General features: G+C 38.7%; 1 pseudogene across 1 annotated transcript; it reads right to left on the bottom strand.

The window, feature by feature from the left end:
• Positions 1 to 266: 266 nt before the first annotated feature.
• LOC143618402 (zinc finger protein 4-like) lies at positions 267 to 1,589 on the bottom strand (annotated as a pseudogene). Its single transcript, XR_013151001.1, has 2 exons — positions 1,376 to 1,589; positions 267 to 942 (listed from the first exon to the last, which is right to left on the bottom strand). The product of XR_013151001.1 is annotated as a zinc finger protein 4-like (transcript).
• Positions 1,590 to 14,668: the final 13,079 nt, after the last annotated feature.

Genomic DNA, 14,668 nt, shown 5'->3' with positions numbered 1-14,668 from the left:
TAATAATAATAATAATAATAATAATAATAATAATAATAATAAAAAATAATAAATATCGAATAACTTGTAGCAACATTGTATTTATTGGAGATAAATCAAGCAAAAGATAGCATATCATAGAAGTACATGGATAACCACAAAAATGAAGCCAAATTCGTCTTGTATCTCACTGTACATTGTAGCTACCCGAATTGCTCACTACCCGGCCTAAACATAAAAACCAAACATAGAATTAATTCTAGCAACCAAATATGTGACTTACAATGTCAAAGTTTCAAAGTTAGATCAGGGCTATTGGTCGAATCTCGACCCGTTGGTTGAGCCACACTTGAACCACCAACGCTATCAATCTGCCTAAAGCTACCCGGCCAAAACATTTTGGGTTCATCTTCTTCCACAAACATTGGTCGCCCAACATAGGTTTGGTCGAATCTTGATCCACCTCTTACGGAGTAAAACCCCGTTTGTGTAGGCACAACCTTTGATGCAACAACCCGTGGGCTTCAATAGCCAGTGACCGATATGTAGATCCATGAAGTGGTAATGATGCTAAACTTGGATATCTTTCGGACAACATTCCCATTCTCATGGCTCTTTTAGCCATTGTTCTTTCTCGTTTTGGCGCGTTTTGATGGCCTCCTAATGCCTGTGAGCTGTAGAACTTGCGCCTACAATAATTGCAAGAGAAGACACGCAGTGTCGGTGATCCCGAGGCGGTGTTTGTAGACGGCAATTCTGTGGGGGCATGTTCGTCCATCATCATGGGGTTGAATGCCAGAGTTAGGTCCAGAGTGACCGGTGTTGCTCCAGAAGTGGTGCTGCCTGCGCCTTCGGGTACATGGCTGCTGATTTCTGATTCCTCTTCGGATTCAAACATGTTATTTGGAGATTCCATGTTTGGTTGGTTAACGATGTTCTAACCACAATCTTGATGTTTGTCTTCTATAAAACCAAATTTGATAACAATATATCAATAATTGAGGACCTTTCATAAAGCAGCTACAGATCCATTATTTGCAAGCAAATCTTGTCAAACTTGCAACCAAAAAACATTATAAATCTATCACTCTTTATAACCAAGCACCATAAATCCCAAAATCGACAAATTTTCAGATTTGGTTTGAATTGCTCATAAACCGAGTTGGAAAACCATAATTAATCACTCAATCTGAAACCTACTGAACTACCCACAAACACAAAAAACCTTATACTGTACAAATCTTGAGCAACAATTAACAAAAAAGAAAATAACAATACAATCTTGTCAGAATTATACAAATTCAAAGCTAATCCATCAACTTCACATGGGTTTATCAGTAAACTCGAGAGAACTGTAAAAACATCAACAACAAATGTCCAACTAGAGAAAAGGTACCTGAAGTAGAGTGTACTAATTGGGTCCGTACTAAGTAACTGGTTTGAACTAGAATATGAGTGTTAGATTGAGAAACAGGTCGTGTGATGATGTTTTCTATGTTTTGCCAAATATGGTGAGAAAGATGAGACGCAGAATAATGAAAATGGAGGAATTATTAAGATAAGATCATATGAGAGAGAGAGAGAGAGAGAGTGGGGTGATGTCAGATTGTCAGGTAAGTGAGAAGAGAGAGAGGAGGAGCAAATAATTTAAAATTTGCAGAATGATGACTTTTTAAAGGTAAGTAGGTAACTTAGTACTCCTATAGCATTCCTCTTAAAGGTAAAAAGCATGCCAATCCCAAGATATTATACTTCTTTCTATATTTTGCACATTTAGAAAATAGAAAACAAAAACCAAACGAAATTTGAAAAAAGTAAGGACCTGTCGGACCAGCTATATTTTAAACTGATAAATATAATTTTCTTTTTAGCAGAAAATAAGCATATAATGCATAGGTACATCATACGAGGTGATTCAATAATAAAAGGCCATCGCTAACTAGCCTAACTCAGTCGTACGAAGCCCTTAAGCGCCTCCAAATTATCTTTAGTTCCGGGGAAAACTCAGACGCCCAAAGGCCCACTGGTGGTAAAACCCGGACGTCCTCAGGATCGAACTATAGATCACAAAGATCCTAAAATCTTCCTTCATTGAGCCACCCATCCCCCCCCCCACCCCCCCCCCGCCGCGCCACCAAAGTGTTGTAAAGGAGAAATTGAACTTGGGTCTCCATTGAGAAACCCAAGCTTCCTACCATCACACCACATTAGAAAGGACTTTTGTTTTACACATGCCAACATGCATGTATATTTTTTAAGTTTTCTCACATCTAAAGCTGTGTAGCTAATTACTCGAGTTTGATGGGTCATGCATATTAATGTCATGATTTCAGGATCTATCAATTTAGTTTTCAAAAGATTGAGCTTGGCAATCCAAAAAAGGGTCTGTGACACAGCTAGTTGCCCGTTTGTATTCTATCTTGATGTAAATTTTATATTTTGTTATAATTTATGGTTAATATAGAGGATAAAGTTAAAACTCAAAGGACAACAAAAAATGAGAAGGTTGAGAATGATCTAATCCATTGATCTTATATTTGAATGGTGGAGATTAAATTAAGATAAAAAATTGATGGGAATGGCATAAATGTAATAACCCACTTTTGTTGGCTTTTTCTTTCCATATACAAGGCACATGTCAATTCCTAATTATTTTAAAATGTCCATAACTTTTTTCATGCAAAATTCTTTTTAATAAAAATTTCACCCTAATAACAAGCGTTTTTTTTTATCTTTATATGAATATATATTGTTATATTAAAATAAAAAAAATAGTGGGTTTTTTTACTGTGTTATTAGTTGTTCATTGTGTTTTTTAATTTGGTTTTTCTATGCATTTTGTTATATATTTTGGTTATTGTGTTATCAATTGATACTCATATTAAAGATACAAATTAAAGTAAAGATTGCGTTAGTGTCTTTTGTTTGTCATTGTGTATTCGTGCTCATCATTTGTCTTTCTACTCATCATTACGTTTTAGTCATTGTGTCATACGCTCATTATCTTTTGTGTAGGATTAACATGTGGCATTCACTTAATATGAGAAAAAGTATTACGTTCATTGTGTATTACGTTCATGTTATTGTGTAATTTATAATTATTTCCAATGTGTTTCACGTTTTCAGGTCATTGTGTTAGATGCATTCACTATTGTATTTTATGTTTCAGGTTATTGTGTTTTGTATTCATTATTGTGCATTCACAATGACGATGTAACGCCCTTATTTCACGAGCAATTAAATAATGAAATAAGTTTCCGCTTAATTAGATGTTGCTTTACGTATTTAATTTAATTAAACATTTTAAAGAGTATGGGTAAGGATAAAAGAGGTTATGGGACTTAAGGATTAATTATGGGCCTAAAAGCTATTGGGCTTTGCCTATTTAAACTCCTAAACCCTAATCTTATCATTATCCTCGTCATTACATCATCATTTTCCCAATCATTATCACACACCCATACACACACACAACCTCCTGTACACACATTCCATCTTTCCATTCCATCCAATATCTAGTTCAATCACACCAAAAAAGGTAAACATTATATCCATTTTCATTTCGTTCTCTTTTCGTTAAAATTAATAAGAAACGAACAAACGACTTTGACAGTGGAACCGAAACGAAACGAACCGAACCCAAACGACCCTCATGGACCTTAGCCAAAACATTTGTGAACCAAATCGACCTAAAGGAACCGTTTTCGAACAGAACCAAGCCAACCTAAACAAGCATTGATTAACCAAATGAGAAATTGGTCTTGCGTAAGATAATGAAGCATGATATGGACATATATATATATATATGTATGTATATACACATCTGTATATATATACAAATATATATATACACAGCTGCATATATATATATGCAGCCATGAGAAATCAATACACTAGGAGGTCCAAAGGAAATGGTGAAAACCCGATACGAATCTGGGTCTGAGAACCGGCGAGTTGAAGACTCAGCTCCGATCAACAGGGTGGAAGTGCGAACTCCAGATCCAATCCCGCGTGCGACCCAAATCCAAAACAAACAAATCGCATGATTTCATTTAGGCCCGTATGCGACTCAGATGAAAAAACGAATCACGCGACTTGGTGGTGTGCGATTAGATTAGCATGCGACTGGACTCCGTGCGAATCAAACCTGTGTGATTCGTTTCGAGGCAACCATTCGCGCGACTCCTTTTATGCGACTTATTTAATTTGAATCACACGCCGTCCGACTCGACTGAAATCCCTGTGCGACTCGGTTATAACCAAGCCCGAACAAGACAGGTAAGTAAAGGGGTAGGTCTAATCCACCTTCTTTCCTTCTTCTTCTCCCGTCGTCTGGGTTGCCAAACCGATAGGTAGTGGTGGCGGTAGTTGCATGTGTTAAGAAAGGGAGGAAAGAGAGGTGAGGGTGAAGGGCGGAGGGGTCGGACCTATTATAGACGGATAGAGATATGGAGGAAAAATCGGTAATTTCACCATTTTACTTTTAACAATAAAACTTTAATAATAATAATAATAATAATAATAATAATACATTGTAATAATAAAGAAGTTATACGGATGCAAGGCTTAAACGGGACCCGAGACCCGACTCGCTTAGAACCCGTAACCCATCCCCAACAAAAGAGTACGATTGGAAGGAGAACGCGAGCAACTAACTCGCTAAGAAAGGAAACTAATTAAAGAGTGTTAACTTATAAAGTGTGTGTATATATATATAAGACAATAATAGATATGATTATGAGAACTAAACCAAGCAAGAGTCAATAAACCCGACCCAAACCCGAACTTGCTTAAAGAAACGTTAACTTAGAAACGCATTACGAATGTGAACTAATAATAATAAAATAAGTATAATAATAAATATAAATAAGATAATAATAAATGTCATTAAGAATGTAAACTAATAAAGGCAGTTCATTAATAAGATAATGCCAAGTATATTAAATTAATATGAACGGTTAAAGAAGGTTACATGTCGGTTCAGTTAAATTAAATGTAACCCCGTTAACTTTAGAAATGAATAACGAGGAAATATAGGGGATTAATATGTGTAAGTTATTGACGGTTACTCGAGCACAGTTGACGAAAGGCATTACTATTAATAATCGTCTACAGGTGAGTTCTAGCCCCTTTTCTGTGTTAAGTTTTTCTAGGCTATGTGCATCCTACGACATGTTAAATTAATACACTTACCTTAAATGGTAAGTGTATGGTAGATATGATTGTGTATGTATATGAACGTTATTGAACGATTAATTTAGTATGCCATAGTTATAATTAATTATATTATAATTGAAGAATAGAGGGTTGCGGACCCTACTAATATCTGCGAAGAATAAAGAGTTGCAGACCCTACTAATATATGTGAAGAATAAAGGGTTGCGGACCCTAATAATATATGCGAAGAATAAAGGGTTGCGGGACCCTAATAATAGCTGCGAAGGTTATAGGGTGAAAGGCTCTTTAAATATATAAGGGACACGTACTTATTAATTAAAGAAAGTCGGATAAAGTATGTATGTATGTATGTATGTATGTTAGAAGAACAGGTAAGTAATTAATACGTATTTTCGGACGCGTATTAATAAGTAAGTGGATGCAATGTATGTTAATTAACTAGAATTCACTCAGCGTAGCTGACTTTTAGTATGTACGTAGGTGAGTAGAATGAGGAAGGTTGCTTAGAGTGGGACACGTGGAAAATAAATAAAGACTGACATCGAAAAAAAGAAGAGTCACGTGTTATTTATATTTAATGTTTAACACTTATGTTATTTTCGTTTAAGACAAAGTATTTAATTTATTTAAGAATGGTTGACTTTTATTCCGCGAAATGTTTTAATTAACTCTGATTTTTCGAATTATGTAAATGAGTAAATCCAACAAGCGTGAAAGTATGGCACCCGGGGTCGGGGGCATTACAGGTTGGTATCAGAGCAAAAGTTTGAGAGAATAAGCATCCTTCATGCTTAGACTCGAACAAAGAATGGGACGAAATGAAGAAAGAAAGAAGATGCCAGTCAGAGAATGCCATGTGTCACTCAAGCAAGCTTAATACGTGAAATTTCCATACGTATAGCGTAGGGATAAGTAAGGAAAGTTATATGAATTGTTAGTGATAGAATTGCTTGTTTATATTTGAATGTTTGATGTTCTAACTGCTCTAAGTAGAACCGAGCAAAAGTAGACTCACGAAAGGAAGTGTATAGGATATGTAAAGTAACGTGAGCAACTAATCCCAGCTGGCCACTGTTATTACTTGCAACCTTACTATCCTTGTAGTAAACAGTTCCTCACGTGATGATGTTTGTGTTTTCCCTTTAGGATTTAGATGGCTGGTACTAAGATTGATGGACAAGAAGGGCGCAAGGGGCGTCGTTGTAGACCCCATATCAACCCAGTACCCTCTGAGGAAGCGATTACTGAGCCTAGTGAAGAAAGAAGCCTGACTGTACGTGAAGAAGAGTATCAGCTCGATCCTGCTATTCAAGCTGCGATTACTCAAGCAGTTGCTGCCGCAGTGAAGAATCTTCAATCATACAAGTTTACTAAAAGCCATACTAAGACTGCTGAGAGGACTGGGGAGAGTAGTAAGAAGGGTACTGAGACTAAGGTTGAGGCATTAAGTGAAGTTCATTCTATGAAGGTTAATGATAGGAAGAGAGGGTGAGGTGGTTGCAACTACAGAACCTTCAAAGGTTGTGACCCACCTCAGCTAACTGGTACTGGTGACGTGATCGCTACCCTTCAATGGATAACCCCAATGGATAAGGTTATCCACATTAGCGAGTGCCGTTCCGAGCAAGCTATTGGTTTTGCTACTCAGTCATTCGGTGATGAAGCTATGTTCTGGTGGGAAACTGTTGAACAAAGAAAGACTACTACTGAAATCAAGGCTATGAAGTGGGAGGATTTGAGGGAGATGGTAATGAAGAAGTTCTGTGCTGATGCGGAGGTTGAAAGGGCAGAGATGAAGTTTCTAAACTTGAAAGCGGGAAATATGACACACCACGAGTACACTACTAAGTTTAACCATATGTTAAGACTTGTGGCCGAGATGGTGAATACTGAGGCTAAGAGGATCAAGTGTTATGTCAGAGGACTTCCACCGAACGTCCGCACACTAGTTAGGAGAAGAAGACCTGCTACTTTTGATTATGTGGTGGAAATTACGGAAATGGTTTACGAGGACCTGGTAGTGAATGAAGTGGTGGTAGAGGAAAAGAAAGAAAAGAAATGGGTTGCTCCTTCTAAATGACCCAGTACCTAGTTGGGGAATTCCAAAGATAAGAGACATAAGGTATGGGAGAAGATGCCGTGCAACATATGTGGGAGGATGCACAGTGGGGAGTGTAAACGGGGAACTGGTTGTGATGTGTGCCGCAAATGTGGGAAGGCTCATGGCAGAGAGTGTAAGTTTGGGTTAAATGCTTGCTATAAGTGCGGTAAGATGAGACACTAGGCCAATGAGTGTGGTGCAGAACCAGCATGTTTCCGATGTGGCAAAACGGGCCACATGGCGAGGGAATGTACTAAAGTTAGAGACAGTGGAAAGAAGGATGCTGAGAAGAGCAGGCCAAAGACTCCTACATGCTGACACAGGAGTAGGCCAAGCAGATTCCCGATGTTGTAACAGGTGCATTTCTAGTAAATGGTATTTCTGCTTCTATTTTATTCGATTCAGGTGCTAATAGAAGTTACGTAGATGTAACGTTTTGTAAGGTAGCTAAAATGACGTGTTGTCGTGTGCCTAAAACTTTTATCGTAAAAACGGCTAGTGATACCTCTGTTAGGATAATGAGAATGGTTAAGGACGATAAGGTAGAATTAGAGGGACGTGAGTTCCCTATTACTCTTTTTGTAATGACCTTAGGAAGATTCGATGTGGAAACGCAAACACATCACCATGGTTTTCATAACTAAGCTACTGCATACAACTAAGAACAATGATACCATATGGGTGATTGTGGACCGATTAACTAAGAGTGCTCACTTTTTGCCTATACGAGAGGCCATCTCGTCAAAAACATTAGCGAATGTGTGTCTTATGCCGACAAACGACGACGCCCAATCGAGTTTAACGTGGGCGACAACGTGATGCTTAAGGTCTCACTGTGGAAAGGTATTATTCGTTTTAGGAAGAGAGGGAAGTTGAGTCCAAGGTATATTGTACCATTTAAGATCATATCTCGTGTAGGCGAGGTGGCGTATAGGCTTGATTTACCTGCCGAAATGGAAGGGATTCTCTCTACCTTTAATGTTTCTCACATAAGGAAATGTCTCGTCGACGACACGTCTCACGTGCCGTTAATGGACATAGAGCAGCCAGTTAAAATCGATGACCGAAAGGATAAGCAACTTCGTCACAAAGTAACTCCATTAGTTAAGGTGTTTTGGAAACACCGTAAAGGATCCGATGCAACATGGGAAATAGAAGAGGAGATGCGTTAGTTCTACCCACATCTGTTTTTGTAATAGGTAGGTTTCAGGGACAAAACCTTTTTAAGGGGGAGAGATTTGTAAAGCCCTTATATTACGAGCAATTAAATAGTGAAATAAGATTCTGTTTAATTAGATGTCGCTTTACGTATTGAATTTAATTAATCATTTTAAAGAGTATGGGTAAGGATAAAAGAGGTTATTGGACTTAAGGATTATTTATGGGTCTAAAAGCCAATGGGCTTTGCTTATTTAAACTCCTAAACCCAAATCTTATCATTATCCTCATCATTCCATCATCATTCTCCCAATCATTATCACACACCCATACACACACACAAACCTCCTGTACACACATTCCATCTTTCCATTCCCATCCAAGATCTAGTTCAATCACACCAAAAAAGGTAAACATTATATCCATTTTCATTTCGTTCTCTTCTCGTTAAAATTAATAATAAACGAACAAACGAGTTTGACAGTGAAACTGAAATGAACCGAACCTAAACGACCCTCATGGACCTTAACCGAACCGTTTGTGGACCAGATCGACCTAAAGGAACCGTAATTGAACCGAACCGAGCCGACCTAAACAAGCATTGATTAAACCAAATGAGAAACTGGTCTTGGTGTTTTGGTCAAAAAATTAACAAAGGTGATTTTGTAACCAAATTAGTAAATGGGACTTGGTGTTTGCTTGAAGTGAACATAAAAATGATAGAACACGGAGATTTGTTGCAAGGAAAAAACCCGTTATCCTGAGGATAACAAGAAGAAAACCCCATGCGGTGAAAACTATCACCACAAGTTTATTAACAACAAAAAGTGGTACAAGTGGTGGAGCTCAAACTGGATCGTAATTACAATGAATGAGTACTTCTAAGTCTCAAGTGCTAGAAGTGTGTGTGTGTGTTATGATCCAAATGAGCTCTATTTATACAAATAGCTAGCTAACAATAATCCCTATTTTTCCTGAGATAATGGACTTCTTTCAACTAGCCGTTTGAATTACACGTCTTCTTTGGAGCACGTTTTATTTGAAGTCATCCAGCTGCAAGTCTGAGTCTTAAGGGAATCGTGGGGATGTCTCATGACCTGGTAAACAAGAAGGAATAGCGAACAATCCGTTAGTTATACAATATATTTAGGATACCTGTTACCTTAGAGGATATCATATCCTGGAGTTATCCTGAACATATTGCTTTCTTAGGATACTAAAAATCCGATCCCAAAAAATTGTCCCCAAAATTAACGGCTGTTAAAGTGGGATACAGCTGCTTATTTTTTGAATTTTGAATTTTGAATTTTGATGCTTGTTTGGATCAAATGCATGTGTCAATCATCCGTGACCAGGTCAGACCCTTGGATATCTCTATATCTACCCAGGATAAGTAATTCACAAATCATCCGATCATCTTCACAGGTAATTTTCTCGACGTCTGTGATCTTCATCTTCTATAATCATGAGTCCGAAGCTACACACTTCAGGCATTGAGGATTTCATGTCACAAAATCTCCTAACAAGCCCCGCGAGTGAAATATGCACCTTTAATAACACCGACATCATGAATCTACAGTCTCGAAGCTGTTTCCCTCCGGGGACTGTCTTCAGACCTTTCGACCCTGCCTTCTATCCGACCTTGTCTCGAAAACCAAGATTTGCTTCCCATATTTTCTCTTCAAGATTGGTTTTTCTTACCCATTTCCGGCCTTTACCACCGAGTTCTAAAATAGAACTGTTCTTAACTTCGCCCAAACCATGCCCATGGTTTGGAGGACCCTATTCGTACTAGAGAGGCTAATCACTGACCATGCCTTAGATCTCACCCTTTCTAAGCTCGCTTTCATTTATGACATCTGCAATCACGGTTTCTCAAGATACTTGCTCTAGACCAAGTCTGACTGAACCCCACTCGTTTTGAGATATACCCAAAATAACGACCAATGGAAGAAACAATTCTTCTTTGTCAGGAGAGATTCCCTTCCTCATCCTGAAAATCTTCCATATCTTTGGGTTACCAAAAGTAGGATACATTATCTTGAAACCGTATGCTGATATGTCTGTAACTGATATGCTTTGTCTTGTTTTCTTGCATGCTTGAAGTTCTTTGAAATTGCTCCCCTTAGCAGAGAAACCGAGAGCAAGCTGAACTTTTTCTACCTCATAGACGAGGAAGAGAGGACCTTTCACTTCCAGTCAGTTTTTCAAGAACCATCCCAGTCGCAGGCTCCGTTATGTCTGGTAAGAAATATTGATACATTAGTTGAAAATTTGAAGGATTAGAGATACTAACATGTGTTTTCTATAGGCAAATCTGCTCCCGTTTTCGTTCTTGACGACATTGGCAGTATGGTCTCCACACGTAGCACCAAGAAGAAGGAAACCGTTCCCATTACCCAGCCCGAAATCAGTCGAGCCATACCTCTAACTTCTCTCCGACGTGTGACCTTGAGTTCAATCAGGTATACCTTATCCTATCCGCATCTTGTATATAATGTATGCTGAGGATAATTTAGTTTGAGCAGGGTCTAGGGCTGATATCCTCCAAGTTCAACGATCTTCACCCCGAGCTTCTTGAAGCCAATATCCGTATTGCCGAAATGCTGAAGATCAGGACTGCTAAGACCAATCTCCTTGACAAGAAGACCAAGGAGAATGAGGACCTGAAGTAGGAGCTTGTGCTGCCCAAGAAGGAACTTGTTCATTAAGAAGCGGATTGTTTGGTGAAGATCCAAGAGGTTATAGAGGGGGAAAAGAGGTCAGCTGCCATTTCCATTTTCCAATCTCGCCTTCGTATGGCAAAAAAGGCTCAGGATGCTGGTCTCGATACTCCCTTCTGGGACGTAGCGGCCTGGAAGAAGGTGCTGGCAGAGTTAAATGGAGAAAGTGTGGAGGAAGCGGGTCCGAGTGAACTAGAGAAGGTAGCGGGCGAGGCTGTGAAGATGGCTACAGGCGATGTGGCGATTGGTGATGCTGGTGGCGGCGAGCAATTGGGCGATGAGGGTGATAAAGACAAGGCCTGAGTCCAATATTTATGGTTGTTTGTTGATGGTTTGGTGTTGGTTTGTGAACAATTTACTTTTCTATCTTTAAATAGTTATGCTTAGGATAATAGGATACATGGGTGGAGGGATCTTGGTTTTCAAGATGAAGCCCGCGTTATCCTTGATTTTGAACATCTAGCAATACTTGGGTGGAGGGGATCTTGCTTTTCAAGACGAAGCCCGTGTATAGCCTTTTTATTTCCCTACACTTAACGTTAGTAATGACATAACCTTTTGGTTTTAGCATTGTGTTTTACTTGTATGTCATTTCATTTGAATACGTTTCGATTAGAACATGTCTGTGAAAGATTCTTATGGTTTTGGAATAAAATATCTTGAGGATACAACTATGTCGTATTATGGAAAAAAAGCTAAATGGAAAAAAAAGGATACAACTATGTCGTATTATGATATGTATTGTAATGGGGGAACATGGGACAAAAAATAAATCCAATTGGTTTCAGACTTGGTACAACCCAAGGTCATCATTCCCTTTGGTTCGCACAACCAAAAAATTATTCTGAGGGTCTCCAAGAAGATCAAAAAATAAGAAATTATATCAAGAATTATGTACAGAAAAATACAAAAACATCTTCTGGCATCGAGGGAATTGCACGTATAGAGATTCAAAAAAGAATCAACCTAATCCAAATCATAATCTATATGGGATTTCCAAAAATATTATTCTGAGGATAATGTATCCTAAACATATTTTTTTAAATCCATAATACTTCAGAATAAAATATCTTAAGGATTATACCTCTTGAAAATATCTTTTTTAATTCTGTTATGTACTAAGATAAAACATCTTAAGGATAATATATCCCTAAGTCTTTTATAAATGTGAATTTTCACCATTAAACCAAAAGATTACGTCCTGAAAGACAAAACGTGTAAAAAGACTAAGTGTAAAGAGTACCTTTGTATAGAACACTTATAAACTTAATAAGCATACATATGATGTCCCCAATTGTTGATCTTTTTAGGTATCATGCTTTTGGAGTTTTCTAAGTTAAGAACAACTTAGTAACATTTAGAGACGCGGCCGAATTCTGATTTGTCAAAACAAAGTGAGACAATTCTGGCGATAAAGCCCATTCACTGCCGACAGAGCCCGTTTACTGGCGATAAAGACTATTTCATGGCGACAAGGCCTACTTTAGAGACATGAAAATGTCCAAACCTTAGATAAAACTGGGGAAATTCCCAAATGTGAGCGACATGAAAATGCCGAAACCTTAGATAACATGAAAATGTTATAAACCTTAGTACGTATGCGTGACACATCTGCCACTTATCCTGAGGATCCGACTATAGACAACAACAACCGGATTATCAGCTGGTCTGGCTGCCTCGAACTATAGTCAAACATCGTGCGCTCCAGGCGGGGTGTTACCCAATTCGTGAGAAAGTTAAAGACCTTTAAACCTTAGGAGATACCAAGGATATCTTATTCTTGTGGGAGGTGATCAGCCTCTAACTATTGTCAAGATAACTGTTGGGACCAGGATCTTTGATCCTCGGAAATTAAGTGTCATTAGCAACAATCAGCGGGATTAAGGATCCTTAGTGGTTCAAGGATCCTCAGCACTCAATTCCAATTATATTCTAATCTATTTTTTGCAGATAAAACACGTGACTACTGGAAACTCCTATTCTTACGAATTAAGTGTTTTACCTGGTCCTCCCCTCTCGCCCAAGCTCGTAAACGGTTAGGTTGAAGGAGTAAACAAACGTGGCCGGAATTATAGGAGTTAGTTAGTTAGTTTACGTTATGATCTTCGTATTTATATACGGAACCCTAGCTGATGATACACAACATTCAAGCACACTTAGAACTCTTAGCATAAACACCCTGTAATCACGATCAGCTATTGTTCCACCATTTGTAATCTTTTTAAGCTCAATATAATTGGTAGTGATAGTTTTCACTACCCGAGGTTTTTGTGCCATCGGGATACTAGTTACCAAGGGCTTTTCCTCGTATAAATCTTCGTGTTTCATTACCTACAATCGTTACTTTAATTATTTTGTTCATACAAGCACCAATCCTCACATACGAATTTGGTTACGTGATCCTTATGTGCTCTGGGAAGATAGGACAACTCCGAAGAATGCCATGGGATAGACGCCATTCTCATTAGTCTTTGGAGCTGAGGTAGTGATCCCCACTGAAATGGTGTACCCAACAGCTAGAACAAGCTTCCGTGATCCTCAAAGAAATGACGAGAATCTTGTCCAAGATCTAGATACTATGGAAGAACTTAGAGATCAAGCAAGATTCAGGATGGCAGCCTACCAACAAAAGATGGCTGGTGCTTACAACAAGAATATCAGAATTAGAAGATTTGAGGTTGGAGACTTAGTCATTCGAAAGGCGTTCCAAAACACAACTAATCCATCCGACGGGATGCTGGCACCCAAATGGGAGGGTCCCTATCTAATTGAAGCCGAAACAGGAAAGGGGGCATATCGTTTGATGAATATGGAAGGTGACATGCTCCCAAGTGCTTGGAATGCAATTTATCTAAAGAAATATTTTTATTGATCAGGATCCTGGATCCTAATCAATTTCTTCAATCCTATACTTGGTAAAATTTTACTTTATATTGATTTTCACATTATGTTCTTGTCTTGTCAAATGTGTCAAGTTGCAGAAAAGCCAAGCAATAGGGCCCGCAAGTGGAAAAAACGGGTTGGCCAACTCTCTCCTAAGTTTAATCGGCCTTGTCGCCAGGTTTCTAAGGTCTTCACCTTATCTCCCAAATTAGGGTTTCTACACCCTCGCCTGGAGCGCACGATTATCAAGGTATAATTGGATGCTGTGGGACCAGTGCACTATACGTGGCTGACAATTTCATGACTGAAAATTATAACTTGGATCCTACGAATTAAATGGTAGACGTACCATATACACAAGTTAAGGTCAACTCTGGGTTAGGCTCATCACCGCGTACAATTGGGCCAACGCCAAGGATCGGCTTGTCGCTCGTATTTATTGGGCTTGTCCCCACGTTTTAGGCTAGTCCCCACGATTTATTGGGCTCGTCCCCACGATTTATTGGGCTTGTCCCCACGTTTTGGGCTTGTCCCCACGATTTATTGGGCTTGTCCCCACGGTTTATTGGGCTTGTCCCCACGATTTGTTGGGCTTGTCCCCAAGAAAGTTGGAATTTAATCCAGCTCTTCTAACTATTATATCCTC

The sequence above is a fragment of the Bidens hawaiensis genome, unplaced genomic scaffold, assembly GCF_021521415.1.
Source record: "Bidens hawaiensis isolate Kalapana, Puna unplaced genomic scaffold, B.hawaiensis_p1.1 tig00073344_1, whole genome shotgun sequence".
Classification (NCBI taxonomy): Eukaryota; Viridiplantae; Streptophyta; class Magnoliopsida; order Asterales; family Asteraceae; genus Bidens; species Bidens hawaiensis.
The sequence above is the reverse complement of the archived record's forward strand: the minus strand, read 5'-3'. Positions and strand labels throughout refer to the sequence as shown.